This window comes from Microcebus murinus, chromosome 15 (assembly GCF_040939455.1).
Source record: "Microcebus murinus isolate Inina chromosome 15, M.murinus_Inina_mat1.0, whole genome shotgun sequence".
Taxonomy (NCBI): Eukaryota; Metazoa; Chordata; class Mammalia; order Primates; family Cheirogaleidae; genus Microcebus; species Microcebus murinus.
This window is the reverse complement of record NC_134118.1, coordinates 26,675,096-26,693,004: the sequence shown is the minus strand read 5'-3', so window position 1 is coordinate 26,693,004 and position 17,909 is coordinate 26,675,096. Positions and strand designations below refer to the sequence as shown.

The window sequence follows — 17,909 nt, the reverse complement described above, 5'->3', positions numbered from 1 at the left end:
TGTGTATTTAAAAGATCCTCAACTGGAATAGACTACCATAAGGTAATTAATTTGGTAAGCATGATGTTGAAGGAATTCAAAGATCAAATACATAGTTGAATGTTAAAACACATTAGTGTTGCTTGAAACCCTAAGATAACTGTAGTTCTAATTCTGAAAAATTAGCAAAACAAGAGTTACCAATCTGGTTATAATTGACTTAGGAAAATCACCAAATAAAACTCAGTTTTTTAACCAGTTTCCAAAAGGAAGCATTGAATAAATGTGCATATTTTTGAATGCTAATACCTCCATCCTAGTTTCCTCACTGCCTCTCAGAATGTTGAGGGTCAGACTTTCACCTTTCAGGCTAACGGCGGAATAAAACAGTTTTCTATGAGAAATCCAACCAGGAGGATAGACCTAAAGATACTGACATCAGGAGTTTCTCAGCAAGTGGTCCACTCAGATAATCTACAATAAAGATCAACAAGTCCAAGTTATGCTGTCAGAATTTTCCATCAGTTTTAAAGAAAAAGTCTATTAAAGAAAATTTCAAACCCATGCAAGAGTAAATGGAAAAATGAACTCCATGTGTACATCCAACTTCAACAATTATTAACTCAGGGTTAATTTTCTTTCATCTATATCCCCACCCACTTTCTCTGCTCAAGATTATTTTGAAGCAAATTTTAGAAATTGTGTTTTATTCATAAATATTTAATTATCTATAGGAGATAACTCTTTTTTATTTTATTTTATTATTTATTTTATTTTTTTGAGACAGAGTCTCACTTTGTTGCCCAGGCTAGAGTGAGTACCGTGGCGTCAGCCTAGCTCACAGCAACCTCAAACTCCTTGGCTCAAGCGATCCTACTGCCTCAGCCTCCCGAGTAGTTGGGACTACAGGCATGCACCATGCCTGGCTAATTTTTTATATATATTTTTAGTTGGTCAATTAATTTCTTTCTATTTTTAGTAGAGACGGGGCTTTTGTTCAGGCTGGTTTCCAACTCCTGACCTTGAGTGATCCTCCCACCTGGACCTCCCAGAGTGCTAGGATTACAGGTGTGAGCCACCGCTCCCAGTCCTGAATTGTATCCTTTATAATAAACTGATAAATGTAAGTAAGAAGTGTACCTGAATTCTGTGAGCCATTCTAACACATTATCAAGTATGAGCAGGGAATTATGGAAACCACCAATTTATAGCCAGTGAAAAGTACAAGAGTCCTGGGACTTGCCACTTGCTTCTAGAGGATGGTCTTGTGGGTCTGATTCCTTAACCTATGGGATCACTAACTTCTGGTAGTGTTAGAATTAAATTGTTGAACACCTAGTTAGTGTCCATGGAGAATCAGCGAATTGGTTGTTGGTAAAAACAGTACAGAGACTAGCTTACCGTACATGCTGAAACTGAGAGACCCATGGACAACTGTCTTTCAACAGTAACCACTCGGAACAATCTGGTGATTGTCCTTCCATCTGTCGTTCAATACAGATTATCTAACCTCTTTATTTTCTTAAATCTAGAACATCATTCGAAGCCTACACATAGAGAGCTACCTCTTTTTTAGTACAGATTGTACCCTATTTGGGTAATAATTTATCAAATGCTTCAGAGCCCTATGAGAACTCCGCTAAACTCTAAGTTCCATGAGGGCGGGGACAGACCATGTGTGATGTTCCTCTCCGTGGCCTCTCCATATCTTCCCTAAATGTAATCCTGTAGCTGGTAGGACGGGGAGGGAGAGATTAGGGAAGGCTTCCAGGAATAAAGCCCAGAGAATGAGAGAGACGTGATGTGTGCAGAGAGAACAGCTCAGAGCAGGGAGGGTTCCCCCAAAGTCCACAGAGACGTGGGGTGCTCAGAAGCAGGCAGAGGAATGAAGGCACGTGCGCTGGTGGGATGTGCCCGGCAGTAGTGCGGCAAGGCAAGGCACTTGTATTTTCCCTAGAGTCATCTCTTCAGTACACATACAGGTTCCCAAACATGAAATGAGCACACTACAGAGAGGCTGGAGGAAGAACAGTAGCTGATTTTGAACATAAAGTATTCTGTCACAGGACCTGTCTTGAGTTGCAGGCAGATTCCAAGAGTCTGACATCCATTCGTTTGCTTGTAATAAGGAGATATATGAAGTATATGCCATAAAAGTTGTGTTTTGTTTTGTTCTGTTTTTTTGTTCTGTGTTACTCAGTGCTGTATCTGGGGCACCTAGAATATATTGGCTTCTGTATAATGAAAGAGCACTGTTCTAGGGGTGGTTGTCTCTGGTTCCTGGGTAAACAGAAGTCAAGATGGGGGAAACACGGGCCTGACAGTGGAAGATGTGTGAAGGGTCTGTCTACACTGGGATTGAAGAAAGAAGTCTCCTATGTCTACACTGCGATTGAAGAAAGAAGTCTCATAGGCCAGGCCAACTAAGAATAAACACCTTGGCAGCGGTGGGATTCGAACCCACGCCCCCGAAGAGACTGGAGCCTTAATCCAGCGCCTTAGACCGCTCGGCCACGCTACCACTTGTCGCGCGACAAAAACCTCATCAGTTTCCCTATTAGCTAATGTCGCCCCCTTCAGACTTTCACGTAAAGTCCTGTGACTCTTCCCTTTTTGATGCTCCCCCAGAACCGCCAAAGGACCTCCGTCTTGAGTTCAGCCACCACCCGGCCTGGGAGAAGCGCGGGGAGGAAGCCCCCGGATCCGCGATGCGCCCCCTTTTGTCACAACGCAAGAGAAAGGGGCCGCGGGGACCGAGAGCCCCAGCGTATATAATTCCTATATCCTTGAAATGTATAAAACCAAACTGTAACCCCAACACAGTGAGACCACTTGCTCACGGCTTCTTGGACGTGACTCTTGGGCCCTGGTCACACGTACTGGCTGGGAATAAACCTCTTTAAACTATTTTCAGAGTTTGGGTTCTTTTCCGTTCTAAGAACTGAGTCACACAAGCGCTGCCATCCTCTCCCCAGTGAGGTACAGACATCCTGTTTTAAGAAATGGGGGGGCTTGGAAAGTAATTAAACAGGGGTTTCTTGGGGCACGGAGCATGCGAGGGAGAAAACAAACTTGGCTGGCAATGTGGTCTTGTTAAGCAGCTAAACCTCATGGATAACAGCCCTCAAGGAAAGGTTTTTATTCACACCTTTAAGAGTGTCCGACTCTAAGCAAACACGTCCCAGATCAAATAGGCAGGGCCTGGCTACATTTAACAGAGATTCTCTACAGATGCAAATTTCTCTCCCAGCCTCCCCACCTAAGCCTAGGGGCATTTTCCTGTTTGCCATCTAAAAATATGTCAAAGAAATGTATTTTGGAGTAAAATATTTCTTATTTCCTTCAGCCCTAAACAAACAAACAAACACTTCCAGATAGCCCCTATAAGATGAGTGCACATCAATTATAACCTTAGGACTGTTACCCTAAATAAACTCTTATATGTCTATTACAAGTTTATCTCCACAGATGCAAATCAAAGGAAGAGATATTCTTCTACCCACTCTAAGAAGATTACAACATTGACTATTTCCTCTACTCCCTTTTTTCAATGTTCACCTCATCTTATGTAGATTTACTGAGCACCAAATAGAACCTCACAAGAATACCATCGATTGCCTCACTGCTCACACCTGGTTGGGCTGTCATAAAAGAAATTAGTAAGAGGCTAAATGAGAGTGACAGGCAAGCCTTTATTGGGGTTTATGTTCAAACACAAGAGATACAGCACAAAGAAAAAATCCTCAGGCTGGCTCCCAGAGGGGAGTTCCAGGAGAGTTTTAAAGAAGCTTAGGAGGGAAAAAGATGAGATGTAAGCCTGTGGAAGTGGAGATTTTCTTGTGCCTGCATAGTTTTATTACGTTTCTTTATGTGTGGTATATCTCATTAGCACGTTAAATCTCCACCCCAGGTGTTATTTTTAGCATTAAAATGGGATTATAATGAGGGAAAAGTCAGGGTAAGGTCAGTGTAGAGGTTCTTTGTGGCTTGAATTGATTGGATCCAGATAGGTATGGTTTATTTGCAGCCAATTTCCTTATCAGCTAGCTTCAGCATCTTGCTTCAGTGGTCCTGGAAAACATTACTCAAGAGACAGATGGTTTGTCCCCCTCTTGGACTGAATTCCAGTGACTAGGAGGTCATTTGGGTTTTGGTGGTTTTTTGTAATTTATTTTCTTCTACAGTTAATTAGGCTGGGTCATGCTGTCCCATGTTGCCTCCCTTGGTCAGAAGCAAGGCCTGAGTCCTGTCTTTACACTGTCTCAACATCCATAGCAGAGATTTTCCAGGTTTCTATTTCAGAAGTCAAAGTCCTAAATGGTTCAGAGCTTTCATAATCCTGTGCTTTTGCTTCTCCTGATATCTTGTCCTGGAATGCCCTTTTTCATTTTGTTTGCTTACAGAAATCTTGTTCAGTTTTCAAAGCCCACTTCAAATAGGCCCTTCTCCACCCTGCCTGCGGATTGCTCTGTCTCTTTCTGTCATACACACACACGCCACACTGTGCTTTTCCACACTTCATTTTAACATGTTTTCTGCCCAATAAAAAACTTATTCATGTGAACTAAAATAAAATCTTAAGTCCCCTAGCCAAATGAATGGACTCCCTCTTGGCCAAAGGGACCCCTCAAAAAAAAAAAAAAAAAAAAAAAAACACCCTTAAAGCTGAGTTCCTGACCATGAGAAGAAGGGAGGTCAGACATGCCTAGTTATGCCCTGTTCCTTTTGGAGTTATTCTCTGTAACAGTAAGATACAAAATCATTAAAAGGCCTAAGGTTATGTAAGACAAAGGTTAAACCACACCTGCAGGACATCAACTTATTAACAGATCACTTAAATCTTGGTATATGTCCAATGGCTTGTCTCTAATTAACAGACTTCCTTATCTTTTTTTTGAGACAGAGTATCGCTTTGTTGTCCAGGCTAGAGTGAAGACTTCCTTATTTTAACTTAAAACATTCCAAGCCTTTACAACAAAACTTCATTCCTTAAACCAATTGCAAATCAAAGTATCTTCAAACCCACCTATAACTTGTAATGTCCTACTTCAAGATGTCTTGTCTTTTTGCTTCAAACCAATATATGCTTTCCATATATTGATTTGTGACTTTACATGTAATTCCTATCTCCCTGAAATGTATAAAATCAAACTGTAATGCAATCACAGTGAGACCACTTGCTCAAGGCTTCTTCATGGCTCTCCAGGCCATGGTCACGCATATTTGGCTCAGAATAAACCTCTTTAAATTATTTTACAGAGTTTGGGTTCTTTTCCATTGACACAATATCTGTCTCCTCCACTCAACATAAGTACCATAGAATAATAATAATTATGATAATGGCAATAATAATGTACGGATTCAGACAATAGTATGGCTAAGTACTTTTTGTGCATTATTTTCCTTATTCCTCACAACTTTATACAGTAAATACTAACTTATTCCTATTTTATAAATGAGAAAATTGGGGTTTAAGGGTTGTAAGAGGTAAGACTGTGTCTTGCTCATTTTTCATTTTCCACGGTGACTAGTGTGACTAGTGTAGTACAAGTCTACTGGCTCTCAATATTCATAGATTGATTTATTGGCCCTATCTGTTGTCCTTTTCTTACAGCCATTTACATCCTCTATTGTCCTCTTGTCCTTTGTGTGTGTGTGTGGTTTTTTTTTTTTTTTTTTTTTTTTTTGAGACAGAGTCTCACTCTGTTGCCCAGGCTAGAGCGAGTGCCGTGGCGTCAGCCTAGCTCACAGCAACCTCAAACTCCTGGGGTCAGGCGATCCTCCTGCCTCAGCCTCCCGAGAAGCTGGGACTGCAGGCATGAGCCACCATGCCCGGCTAATTTTTCTATATATATTAGTTGCCCAATTAATTTATTTCTATTTATAGTAGAGACGGGGTCTCGCTCTTGCTCAGGCTGGTTTCGAACTCCTGACCTCGAGCAATCCGCCCGCCTCGGCCTCCCAGAGTGCTAGGATTACAGGCTTGAGCCACCGCGCCCGGCCTGTGTGTGTGTTTTGTTTTGTTTTTTGAGACAGAGTCTCACTCCGTTGCCCGAGCTAGAGTGCTGTGGCGTCTGCCTAGCTCACAGCAACCTCAAACTCCTTGGCTTAAGGGATCCTATTGCCTCAGCCTCCGGAGTAGCTGGGACTACAGGCATGAGCCACCATTCGGGGCTAATTTTTTCTATTTATTTTTAGCTGGCTAATTTTTTCTATATATTTAATTTCTTTCTATTTTTAGTAGAGGCGGAGGTCTCACTTTTGCTCTTGCTGGTTTCGAACTCCTGACCTTGAGTGATCCTCCCACCTTGTCCTCCCAGAGTACTAGAATTACAGGTGTGAGCCACCACACCACACCCATCCTCTTTTTTTTTTTTTTTTTTTTTTTTTGAGATAGAGTCTCACTTTATTGCTCAGGCTAGAGTGAGTGCCGTGGTCTCAGCCTAGCTCACAGCAACCTCAAACTCCTGGACTCAAGAGATCCGACTGCCTCAGCCTCCCGAGTAGCCACTACACCCGGCCTCATCCTCTTGTCTTGATGTGAGTTTTATCATGTTGTATTTTGGCCACTTTTGCTCTGAGTTGACAAGAAATCAGTTAATGGTCTAATGAGTAAACAAAATCTACTGTGTAAAAATACATAACTGGGGGATTTTCTTCCTCCATAGACAGTGAGTAATAGCTATAATAGAAGAAGGGAAGAAAATAATGTAGCTTTCAAAGAAGAGTTCTTTGTCTCTAATCCAATTAGCTTTATCTGGAAAAGGAAAAACAAAAAGCAAAACAAAATACACATTAATCAAGATAGTTCCTTCCTTGAGCATATTCTGGGGTCCCAACAAAACTGTTCCCTAAAAACAATGAGCCAAAGGATTCCTGCTACACATAGAGGAGACAAAGTACAATATCACGAGAAGAGGTGGTGTTCAGGAAGTGAATGCCACCAGGCCTAGTGGGTTGAATTCCTATGAAACATTAGACTTGTCAACAAGAAACCAAACTCTGTAAAATATTTTAAAGAAGTTTATTCTGAGCCAGATTTGAGGACCATGACCCTGAGCCATGTCCCAGAAGCCTTGAGCAAGTGGACTCAGTGAGGTTGGGTTACAGTTTGGTTTTATACATTTCAAGAAGACAGGAATTACAGGTAGTCATAAATCAATACATGGAAGGTGTAGATTGGTTTTGCTTGAAAAGGTGGGACATCTCAAAGTTGGGACTTACAAGTCATAGGAGGGTTTAGGGATTCTTTAGTTGACAATTGGCTGAAAGAGTTAGACTTTGTCTAAAAGATTAGGATTCAGAGGAAAGCAGTTAAGATAAGGGTCTTCTATCTTTCATGTGATGCTATACCAGAATCAGACTGAGAAGTAAACCACATTATACTGAGTTAACAAAACTTAGCTAGTGAGATTTTATCATTTGTAGGCATGACTCATCAGGCCCCCTTAGAAAGGAATTTGGACAAAAGAAAAAGATCAGAGTTTAGTCCTCAGACAGAAAGGCACAGAATAGTTAGTACACATAGGAATTTGACAAACTATACTACTTTTATGCTTATGTCAAAACAAAATTTCTTAGTCAAATTGATCTTACATAATGTGTCAAAGTTTATTAACTCAAGGAGAGAACTGATTAGTTGACAAAGGAGTGTCCCAGCTCACAAAAATTTTGAAAATTGTGAATCTATGTATGGGGGTTGGAGGAGGGGAGAAGGGAATGTACAATTCATGAGAAAAAGAGTACTGCTTCATTTAACATGTTTATAAAACATCATGTCCCCCATCTATTGGTAAAACAAGATCAAGGGCATCATGATCTTTGTTTGGAAGTTTGTGGAGAAGTTACATGTGCAGTGAAATTTTATAAGTAATAAGAAAGAAATAATAAATAATACATCTCTGGCTGCTATTTAGAGCAATGGGGAAAGAATAGAAAATTTCAGGACCTTCCAAATCTATTATGCCAAGGGAAAAAATTAATCCCTGGAAGCAGAGTGGTGAAACACGGCTGTTTTTCTTCTCTGGTGCCTGACCATTGCTTCCTGACCTTTGTGTTGAGATGCAATACATTAACCAGACTCCCGTCTTCATTCAAATCTAGACTAAATGACTCTGGAGATAAAGACCCTTGTGATTGTTACCTCTTCACAATAAAAAGTTCAACAACCCCCTAGAAGTGTAATCAATAGGAGCCAATCAAATCTTGTATGTATGTGTTACCCTTGTATGGAAAATAGAATTCTGTCAGCACCTGGTGTTTGCCTATATAAAGGATCCTCCTCACAGGGAACATTGATCACCTTTCTTTGGTGTCCGTGTTTTCTAGGACGGCCCTGACATTTTGCCTTAGAATAGACTCATTTAACTGGATCCCGAGCCTTTCGATTATTTTTAGATTGACACCAAGTATTAAAGATTCATGCCTCAATACTATCAGACAGGAGCCAATTAGCACAGAGACAGCGAATCTTGTCAAAAATCAGGAGAATAATAAAGTCTCTGCCCTTTCTCGGGTAGCTATCAGTAAATTTCTCAGGTGTGCATTCAGAGATGCTGAATGCGTCGTTTGCCTGTTTCTCGGTTTTGTGACAGCAGTTCCCTTTGACGCGTATGACCTTCCCCTATTCCCTTTGTTAGGAAGAAAACGGGTGATTTGTACGTTCACAGGTGAAGACAGGTCGAGGCTCCAGGGAGACCAGGCAGCCCGGACAGCGCTCTGGCCCGGGATCCAGGGTGCCTGAGCGGCATTCCGGGGCCGCACCCCGCGCCAGCCGGAGCCCGGGAGCCGCGGGGCCGGAGCGCGCCTTTAACCCCCGCGGCGGCTCTCGCGGCGTCGGAAGCTCCGCACGCCGAGTTCTTAAATCAAATATCCCGGGAGCTACTTCCGCATTTCTTCCCTCTCATCTTCACCATTGTCTTTCCAACGTGTTATGCTAATCTCAGCAACCAACTTTTAAAGTTCATCATTTGCCTTCGAAATTTCCCACTCACTGAATCACCCAGTTGGATGAGTTAAAAATTGTAAAGTGCCGGGCATCTCGGTCTACACCAGATCAAGTAGTATTCATTAATAATTTTTTAATAATCTCTGAAAATCATTTTTCATTTGCCATACCAAGACAGGCGTAGGGTTTCTAGGCAGGAAACGACTCGTATGAAAAATGAAAATTCACTTATACCCAATGTTAAGATTTACTCACTAGAGATTTCCTCTTTGCTTTCTGGTGGGAAAAAGTCGCTTTCCCTGACCGGGAATCGAACCCGGGCCGCGGCGGTGAGAGCGCCGAATCCTAACCACTAGACCACCAGGGAAGGTGCTAGAAAGCTTCTAAAATGAACTTATGAATGGAGAACTCCATCTGTGGCTAGTTTCCTGTTCCCACTTCTTTCATGAGCCAGCGCAAGGCCATGCACCCACCTCCTGTTCCGCACCAACCAATAAAATCTGAACAACAAGAAGGTGTGACATCGCAAAAGGAGTAATTCAAAAGGATGGCGGGATGTCCTGCGCTTTGATATTTGGATTCAACCGGGAATAAATTGTAGCATTAATTGTGTAGTCTTCTTGCCTTTCTCCTCTTAAAATGGTGAACCGTTTGAAGACAGAAACAATTTTTAAATTTATTTTTGGTTCACTCACAGTATTTGTTATGGTGTTTTTAAAATAAATACTTAATATTTAGGGGATAAAAAGATGGAAGTGATAAAGTCATTACATTTTATTCTGAAACAGTGTGGGCGGAGCCGAAATAGCTCAGTTGGGAGAGCGTTAGACTGAAGATCTAAAGGTCCCTGGTTCGATCCCGGGTTTCGGCAAAAATAATTACTTTTTGTATTTTTTTTTGAGACGGAGTCTCGCTTTGTTGCCCAGGCTAGAGTGAGTGCCGTGGGGTCAGCTTAGCTCACAGCAACCTCAAACTCCTGGGCTTAAGCAATCCTCCTGCCTCAGCCTCCAGAGTAGCTGGGACTACTGCCAGGTATGTGCCACCATGCCCGGCGAATTTTTTCTATATATATTAGTTGGCCAATTAATTTTCTTTCTATTTATAGTAGAGATGGGGTCTCACTCTTGCTCAGGCTGGTTTCGAACTTCTGACATCAAGCAATCCTCCTGCCTCGGCCTCCCAGAGTGCTATGATTACAGGCACGAGCCACCGCGACCGGCCTAAATTAAATTTTTAATTTTTAGGTAATTATAGATTCACATACAATCATAAATAACATAGGAAGATCCTATATCTCCATTACCTAGTTGCCCCATTGGTGAAATCTTGAAAAACTATAATATAATATCCCAATCAGGATATTGATATTGATAAAGTCAAGATACAGAACATTTCCATCACCACAAGGATCTCTCATGGTGCCCATTTATAGCCACATCCACTTCCCTCTTGCCCCTGCCTCAACCTCTGGCAACAGGTAATCTGTCTTTCACTTCTATAATTTTGTCATTTAAAAATGTTATATAAAATGGAATCATACATTATGGAACCTGTTGGGACCGGTTTTTTGCACTCCAGAGATTCATCTAGGTTGCTGGGTGCATCAATAGTTCTTTCCTTTTTACTGCTCAGTAGTATTCTGTGGTATGCATTTACCAATATGTTTGAACATTTACCACACTGAAAGACATTTGAGTCTGTTCCAGTTAGGGTCTCGCTCTGTTGTCCCCGCCAGAGTGCCGTGGTGTCAGCCTAGCTCACAGCAACCTCAAACTCCTGGGCTAAAGCAATCCTGCTGCCTCAGGCTCCCAAGTAGCTGGGACTACAGGCATGCGCCACCATGCCCAGCTAATTTTTTCTATATATTTTTAGTTGGCCAATTAATTTCTATTTTTAGTCGAGAGGAGGTCTCACTCTTGCTCAGAGCTGGTTTCAAACTCCTGACCTTGAGTGATTTTCCCACCTTGTCCTCCCAGAATGCTAGGATTACAGGCCTGAGCCACCGCCTCTGGCCTGTCCCAGTTTTTTACTGTTATGATTAAAGCTCTCATAAACATTTGTGTACAGGTTTTTTTAAATTTTAAAAATATATTATCTGGAACCCAATATATTCAAAGTATTGTCATTTCAGCATGTAATCAATATGAAAATTATTGAAATGTTTTACATTCTATTTTTACGCTAAATCCCCCAAATCTTTTTTTTTTTTTTTAATTTCAGCATATAACAGGGGTACAAATGTTTAGATTACGTATGTGGCCCTTGCCCGACCTGAGTCAGAGCTTCAAGCATGTCCATCCCCAGACGGTGCGCACTGCATACATTACGTGTGTATATACCCATCCCCTCCTCTCCCTCCCATCTGCCCAACAACCGCTGAATGTTATTACTACATATGCACTTAAGTGTTGAGCAGTTAATACCAATTTTGTGGTGAGTACATGTGTTGCTTGTTTTTCCATTCTTGGGATAATTCACGAGTGATACTTAGTAGAATGGGCTCTGCTCTAACCAGGATAATACAAGAGATGCTAGTTCACTATTGTTTTTTGTGACTGAGTAGAAATCCACATATACCACATTTTATTAATGCACTCATGTATTGATGGGCACTTGGGTTGTTTACACTGTGTGTAGGTTTTTGTGTGAACATAAATCTTTTCTCCAAGATAAATGCCCAGTACAACCGCTAGGTGGTATGGTACTTGCACATTTAATTTTTTAAGAAATTGCCAACTGTTTTCCAGAGTAGCTAAATCATTTCACGTTCCCACCAACAATGTATACAGCCTTATCAGCATTTGGTGTTGCGACTATTTTTATTTTAGCCATTCTGATAGGTGTACAGTGATATCTTACTGTGGTTGTAATTTGCATTTCTCTAGCGCTGAGGATATTGAAAAAACATCTTCACGTGCTTACATGCCATCTGTATATCTTCTTTAGTGAAATGACTCTTTAGGTCTTTTGTCAAATCCAATAAGAATATTTGTACACAGGTTTTCTCTGAGAAATCCCCCAAAACGCTGGAAATTCAGATCTGCTGCAAATCTCTTTCTTAGATTATAAAGTTGTCAAGCAATGCAATTTGAACAAAAAAGTAACATCTACAAACCCTATCAGTGAAGTCACGTGGTTTTCTGTAATGCAAAAACAACGCTGGGGATTTGAAAGAAGAAACTCCTGAGAAAGAAAGTAACAGAAAAAGAGGTCGGGTCTCGTCAGGTGTCTCGAGCGGAACTGCCGGCATTGCTCGCAGGCGCGGTCCCACCGCAGCCCAGCACGGGGAGTTTGACCTGCTCCGTGTCCGGCCTGGGCCGGGTCCCCCCTCCTTAGACAACCTGGTACCCCCGGGCTCCCCCAGGAATCCCATGTTGGTGCCCGGCTCGGTGCGGACGCCCGCTCCACGCAGCGCCGCAGCCCCGGAGCCCCGGGCACCCGCGATCCGCCGACCTCAGCCTCCCGGGGAGCTGGGATTACAGGCGCGCGCCACGGCGCCCGGCGCTCCACGCGGCGGCGGCGGGGGCCTGCAGGCTGCGGCCGCGGCGCGCCTGCCAGGAGGGGGGGCCGAGCGGCAGCTCCCTGGCGCCCAGCCCACTGCCACTCCCGGTGCCAGAGTGGCTGATAGGACTGAGCCAGAGACGCAGAAAGCACCCGCCGAGGGCTGATTGAGCAACCCTTACTGTGTTGTGCTCGCAATCTTCACAAAACGGGTAGTTAAACAAATAGCTGTACATTTAATAAGGGAAAGAGTGAAGGACTGTGTTGAGTGTGCTTCTCAAACTTCAGTATGTACACGAAATCACCTGGGGATCTCGCTGCCAGGCAGACTGTAACGCAATAGGTCTAGGGTGCGGTCCAAATAGTCTGTATTTCTAAGAAACTCCCAGGTTGGGTCGATGTTGCTGTTGTCAGCAGCCCATGCAGCAAATGACAAGGTTGTTGACACTTTAGCACCTGATGGTTCTACATATTTTTGTTACATCATTAGCATATTAGAACATTAGAAGAAAAAGAGAAGGCAAAAGATAACCACAGTTCCAGCCCCACAGTGGTTATGGATGTTTTCTTTCTTTTTTTTTTTTAGTTCTTGTCCTTATTCATACATAATTTTTCAATGGTAGAAACCATAAAATCTGTATAATTTTATGTTCAGTGTATTTCCGTCTTGTGTACGTAGTAAATATATGCAGAGAATTGTTCAATCCCTACTTCTGCCAGCCAACATTTACTGAGACCTTTCTCCATGCCATATATATCTGGAGAAGTGAGATTTGAAAAAAGTAAGAAAACAAAAGAATAACAAACTGTGAGTCTGGTGCCTTGACATAGTTTTTCATGCAGAAGAAATGCTATTGCATGCTAAAATGTTTTGAGATTTCCTGCGTCAGCAAGACTGGATTTGGAGCTGAAAGAAAGGAAAGCTACAGAGCTGATGGTGGATGCTTTGGTGGGAATTATCTTCTTAACATGCTCAAAGAGAACTGACTGAGAATTTAGAGATCTCACAAATTGAAGAAGAAAGAGGGAGGAGGATGAGGAGAAAAGGGGGGAGAAGAAAAGGGTGAGGAGATAGTAACAAAAACATATTTTCAGATAAAATCTAGAACAGTCTTCTTGTGGAAATATGATCACCTTCCTTGAGAATATGATCCCCTTCCTCTCACATCTTTACTTCCCTCTTTATATTAATACAACTTAGATTTCATGATTATAAGCATTACTAGCTTGCAAAACCATTAGCTGTTTTGTCCTATGTTTAATAAAAATTACCTATTACTACCTAAATTTAATACAAAATAACAATGGCATGTTTCTTTCTGTCCCATACGTCAGTAGGATATCTTCATCCTTTCCAGTATTGTTTCTATGACCCAGCTACAACATTTAGGACATCTTTAGTTTCTCTAAGATAGTGCTCAATCTGAATAAACTCAAAGATAAAATTCACTTTGACTTGCAATTCTGCTCTTATCAAGCCAATATTACTTAGATTCCTGGTATGGTTCCAATGTGATAAAATCACACTAAATATCCTCTCAACTAAAGCATTTGAGCATTGGGTATTTGGAAATTTACTCACTAGCAACAGCAGGTTTTTAGGCTGGCAGGAATTAGTATCTAGCATCCCCACAAGGTCCATTCAGTTTGTATCTACAGGCTTGTTTTGATGGACCAGCTATTAATCAGGTCCTTTAATCTATAAATTCATCATATCATACACATGTCTAAGATGTTCATAATTTTTAAATACTCCAAAGCACATTGAATATTGAATGTCATCATAAGTTAAACCTCTCTTTCTCAGGGAAAATGGTTTTAAAACATATCAGTAATTTGAACTTGTGAAATAAAACTTACATTTCAAATAAGTTATACTTTTGGTAAAGAAATTGATAAAGTCTTATTTAATGTGGCTGCCTTTTCTGGTACTTTTTTTGACATTCTGAAGCAGTCTTATTAAAAAAAATAGAATTTTGTTTTCAGTTTAGGAGTTTTTCTGTGTCACAATCTATACAACATAACATTGTTACAACTTATGGGAGTTCATAGATTTGGACCCAGCTCCTGCACTAGGCCCCAAAAGACCAGACCAAACCAGAAGGGAGTCAAGTGTGTCAGGTGCCAAGTAATCAAACTGTTAACAGAAAAAAATCTAAACCCTTTAATAATTTAAAGAAGTTTATTCTGAGCCAAATGTGTGTGACTAGCCTGAAGCACATGACCTCAAGAGATCCTAAGAAAATATACCCACGGTCCTGGGTCACAGTTTGGTTTTACACATTCATGGAGACAGGAATTACACATAAGATCATAAGTCAACACATGGAAGGTTTTTATTGGTTTGGCCTCAAAAGGCCGGACATCCCAAAGTGGGAGGGAGCTTGGGGGTTTACAAGTTATAGGTGATTTTAAAGATTCTTTGATTTCTAATTGTTAAAGAAATGAAGCTTTGTCTAAAGGCTTGGAATATTTTAACTTAAGATAAGCATGTCTGTTAATGAGAGACAAGCCATTGAACATTTACTGAAACTCAAGTGATCTGTTAAGTAAATTGATGGCCTGCAGATGGGGTTTAAGCCTGTCTTTTATAGCCTTAGGCCTATTAATGATTTAGAATCTTATTGCTAGGAAGAATATCTCCACAAAGGAAGTGGGTCATGAGGAAGCATATCTGACCTCCCTTCTCTTGGTCAACAACTCAGCTTTAGGGTTTTTCTGGATCCCTTTGACCAATAGGAGGTCCATCTGTCAGCTGGGAGCCTTAAGATTTTATTTTAATTTACAAAACTAAACTTTAAAATAGTTCAGTTTTCCAGAAAACCAAGAGATTCACTGCAACCAATAGAAAGGGCCAGCCTAATAAGAAAGTACCCTCTGCTTTAACCCTGTAAGAAAAGTAAGTTTGAAATGACCAATCTGCTTCTTGTTCCTTGTTTATGTTTCTTCAGCCTTTTCTACCCATAAATCCCATTTCTCTGCTGGGCTCATTGGAGTATCTTTCTATTTTATAGATGAGATGTTGCCTGATTCATGAATTGCCAATAATAGCCAATTAGATCTTTGAACTAAATTTGTTGAAATTTTGACAATTTCAAACAAATGAAAGTATAAATTTCTGTTTTACTGTAGTCCTTTTCTCCATTCTTATCCTGAAAGTATTTTCAAATTACAGTGGTAAAGGCCAAGTGTGGTGGCTCACACCTGTAATCCTAGCATTCTGAGAGTCCCAAGTGGAAGATTGGCTTGAGGTCAGGAGTTTAAGACCAGCTCTGAGAAAGAGTGAGAGGCCCCCAACCCCAGCTGTACTAAAAATAGAAAAAATTAGCTGGGTGTTCCACCTACCCAGGAGGCTGAGGCAGGAGGATCCCTGGAGACAAGGAGTTTGAAGTTGCTGTGAGCTAGGCTGATGCCACGACACTCTAGCCCAGGCAACAAAGCGAGACTCTGTCTAAAAAAAGAAAAAGAAAAGAAAAAATAGAGGTGGCATTTCTGTTTGTCCCACAGTTTGAAAATATGATTTTACAACAAGCCAACATTTCAACATCTTTTCTATTGCCAGCAATTTTGATTGCCGTCTTTTAGGTACACATCTAAGGACGCTGTCTCCTTTTATTCCTATAAAGTAAAAAATCTCATTAAGTGCCTCTGCACGTTTTGAGGAAACTATAAAGTTACCATCAACCTCAATAAACCACAAAATCCTCAATATCACAGGTAAACAAATCACAATCCTTTTTCAGTGTTGTGTGTACAAGGTGAGCAGGACATTAGCATGTAAGATCTTTTCACTTTCTTTGGTAAGAAGTTTTTGTTTTTGTTTTTTGGAGACAGAGTCTGGCTTTATTGCGCAGGCTGGCTAGAGTGAGTGCTGTGGCGTCAGCCTAGCTCACAGCAACCTCAAACCCCTGGGCTCAAGCAATCCTGCTGCCTCAGCCTCCGAGTAGCTGGGACTACAGGCAAGGCACCACCATGCCTGGCTAATTTTTTCTATATATATTAGTTGGCCAATTAATTTCTTTCTATTTATAGGGGAGACGGGGGTCTTGCTCTTGCTCAGGCTGGTTTCGAACTCTTGACCTAGAGCAATCCACCCGCTTCGGCCTCCCAGAGTGCTAGGATTACAGGCGTGAGCCCCCACACCCGGCCTCATCCCAGATTTTTAAGACTCAGTCTCCCTAAAAGCTTTCACATCCAAATTCTTTGTTGAATATTATGCAGTATGCTGTTTTGATTATTTATCCTCCAAATCGAGTTGTATGTTTTCTGTCATTAAAACAACACATTTAGAGTTGTTTTTAGTGATGTCTGGGTCATGCTGGCGTTTGCATGATAATTGTTCTCATTTTCATTATCTGAACTCTTAGAAAATATGGTCATAATATTCACATATTAAAAATTAAACTAGCTCTATCTCAATACAACCTAGCACTATCTCAACGCAACAACCTACAGACAGAGTCAAAGACGGGTTGTTAACGCCAACGACTGCAAACACTGAACATCAAGCGTTTAAGTAGCATCACTCAAGTGAAGCAACCCTAGATGGCCCATAATAGCGAACCCAAAATTATGGTTGTCATCATCAGCGGCCGGGGGGTGAAAAACAGTGACAACCACCCCAGAATAAGGATAATTCTAAGCCCTGTCCATTCCATTGACATCCAGTACAATCAGTGTTTCATTCAGCTTCTGGGCGAGGTGTGTGTGTGTGGGGGGGGGCTGTTACTTTTTTTTTCTTTTTTCTTTTTTTCCAACCTTCCGCCTCCATCTCTGAAAACCATAAACCGGGACTTTTCACATCTCAGGAAGGGCTTTCCCGAGAAATGGGTCTTAAACCAGGACAATCTTCTGGCGAACCAAAACAGTGGGTAAACCAAGCTTGTCACCTCCTCCTTCTCCTATGCCTACAGCTCTCACATACTAGCAGATTCTCAGGAGTTCGCACCTCCATCTTTAAACCGCTGAGTCCCGGATGTCCCGGAGCCCCTTTGGACTTCCTGGAGACGGAGGAGTGATGGGGAGCGTGCAGAGGTGGAAAAGCCAGTGGGACTTGGGGAGGTGTTTTAAAAAACCAGGACAGACGGCCTTACCAGAAGTTTGTGCAGGAGCAAAATGGAAGAGCGATAGCTGGAGACTGAAGCGCCTGGTCAAAGGAAATTGTTTTGTTGTTTAAGATAGTAAACACCTGAAGACTTTCCCGGTGGAAAAGACCCGGTATAGAAGGAGAGAGGATAAGTGAGGGAGGAAGCTGGTTGGTCTCTGTAAAAAGTAGGGTTTATCAGTTCTTCGTGAGGGGGACAAAAGCAGCAGGGTCAGTAGCGACTTTCTTCGTCTGATTCAGGTTTTTGGAAGCTGTTGAGCTTTTGAGACGTTCCATATAAACACTGCATTTTATAAATTCAAGATGAAGTAACCTGGATAGTTAAGCTGAATGTAAAATTCAGTTCTAAATGTATACAATGAGGAGTCCTCATCACCT

General features: G+C 41.6%; 3 non-coding genes across 3 annotated transcripts; 1 reads left to right on the top strand and 2 right to left on the bottom strand.

Moving 5' to 3' along the window:
- Positions 1–2,418: 2,418 nt before the first annotated feature.
- On the bottom strand, positions 2,419–2,500 carry TRNAL-AAG (transfer RNA leucine (anticodon AAG)). Its single transcript has one exon. It is a non-coding gene; the product is annotated as a tRNA-Leu (tRNA).
- Positions 2,501–9,221: 6,721 nt separating this feature from the next.
- On the bottom strand, positions 9,222–9,293 carry TRNAE-CUC (transfer RNA glutamic acid (anticodon CUC)). The gene has a single exon. It is a non-coding gene; the product is annotated as a tRNA-Glu (tRNA).
- Positions 9,294–9,724: 431 nt separating this feature from the next.
- Positions 9,725–9,797, top strand: TRNAF-GAA (transfer RNA phenylalanine (anticodon GAA)). Its single transcript has one exon. It is a non-coding gene; the product is annotated as a tRNA-Phe (tRNA).
- Positions 9,798–17,909: the final 8,112 nt, after the last annotated feature.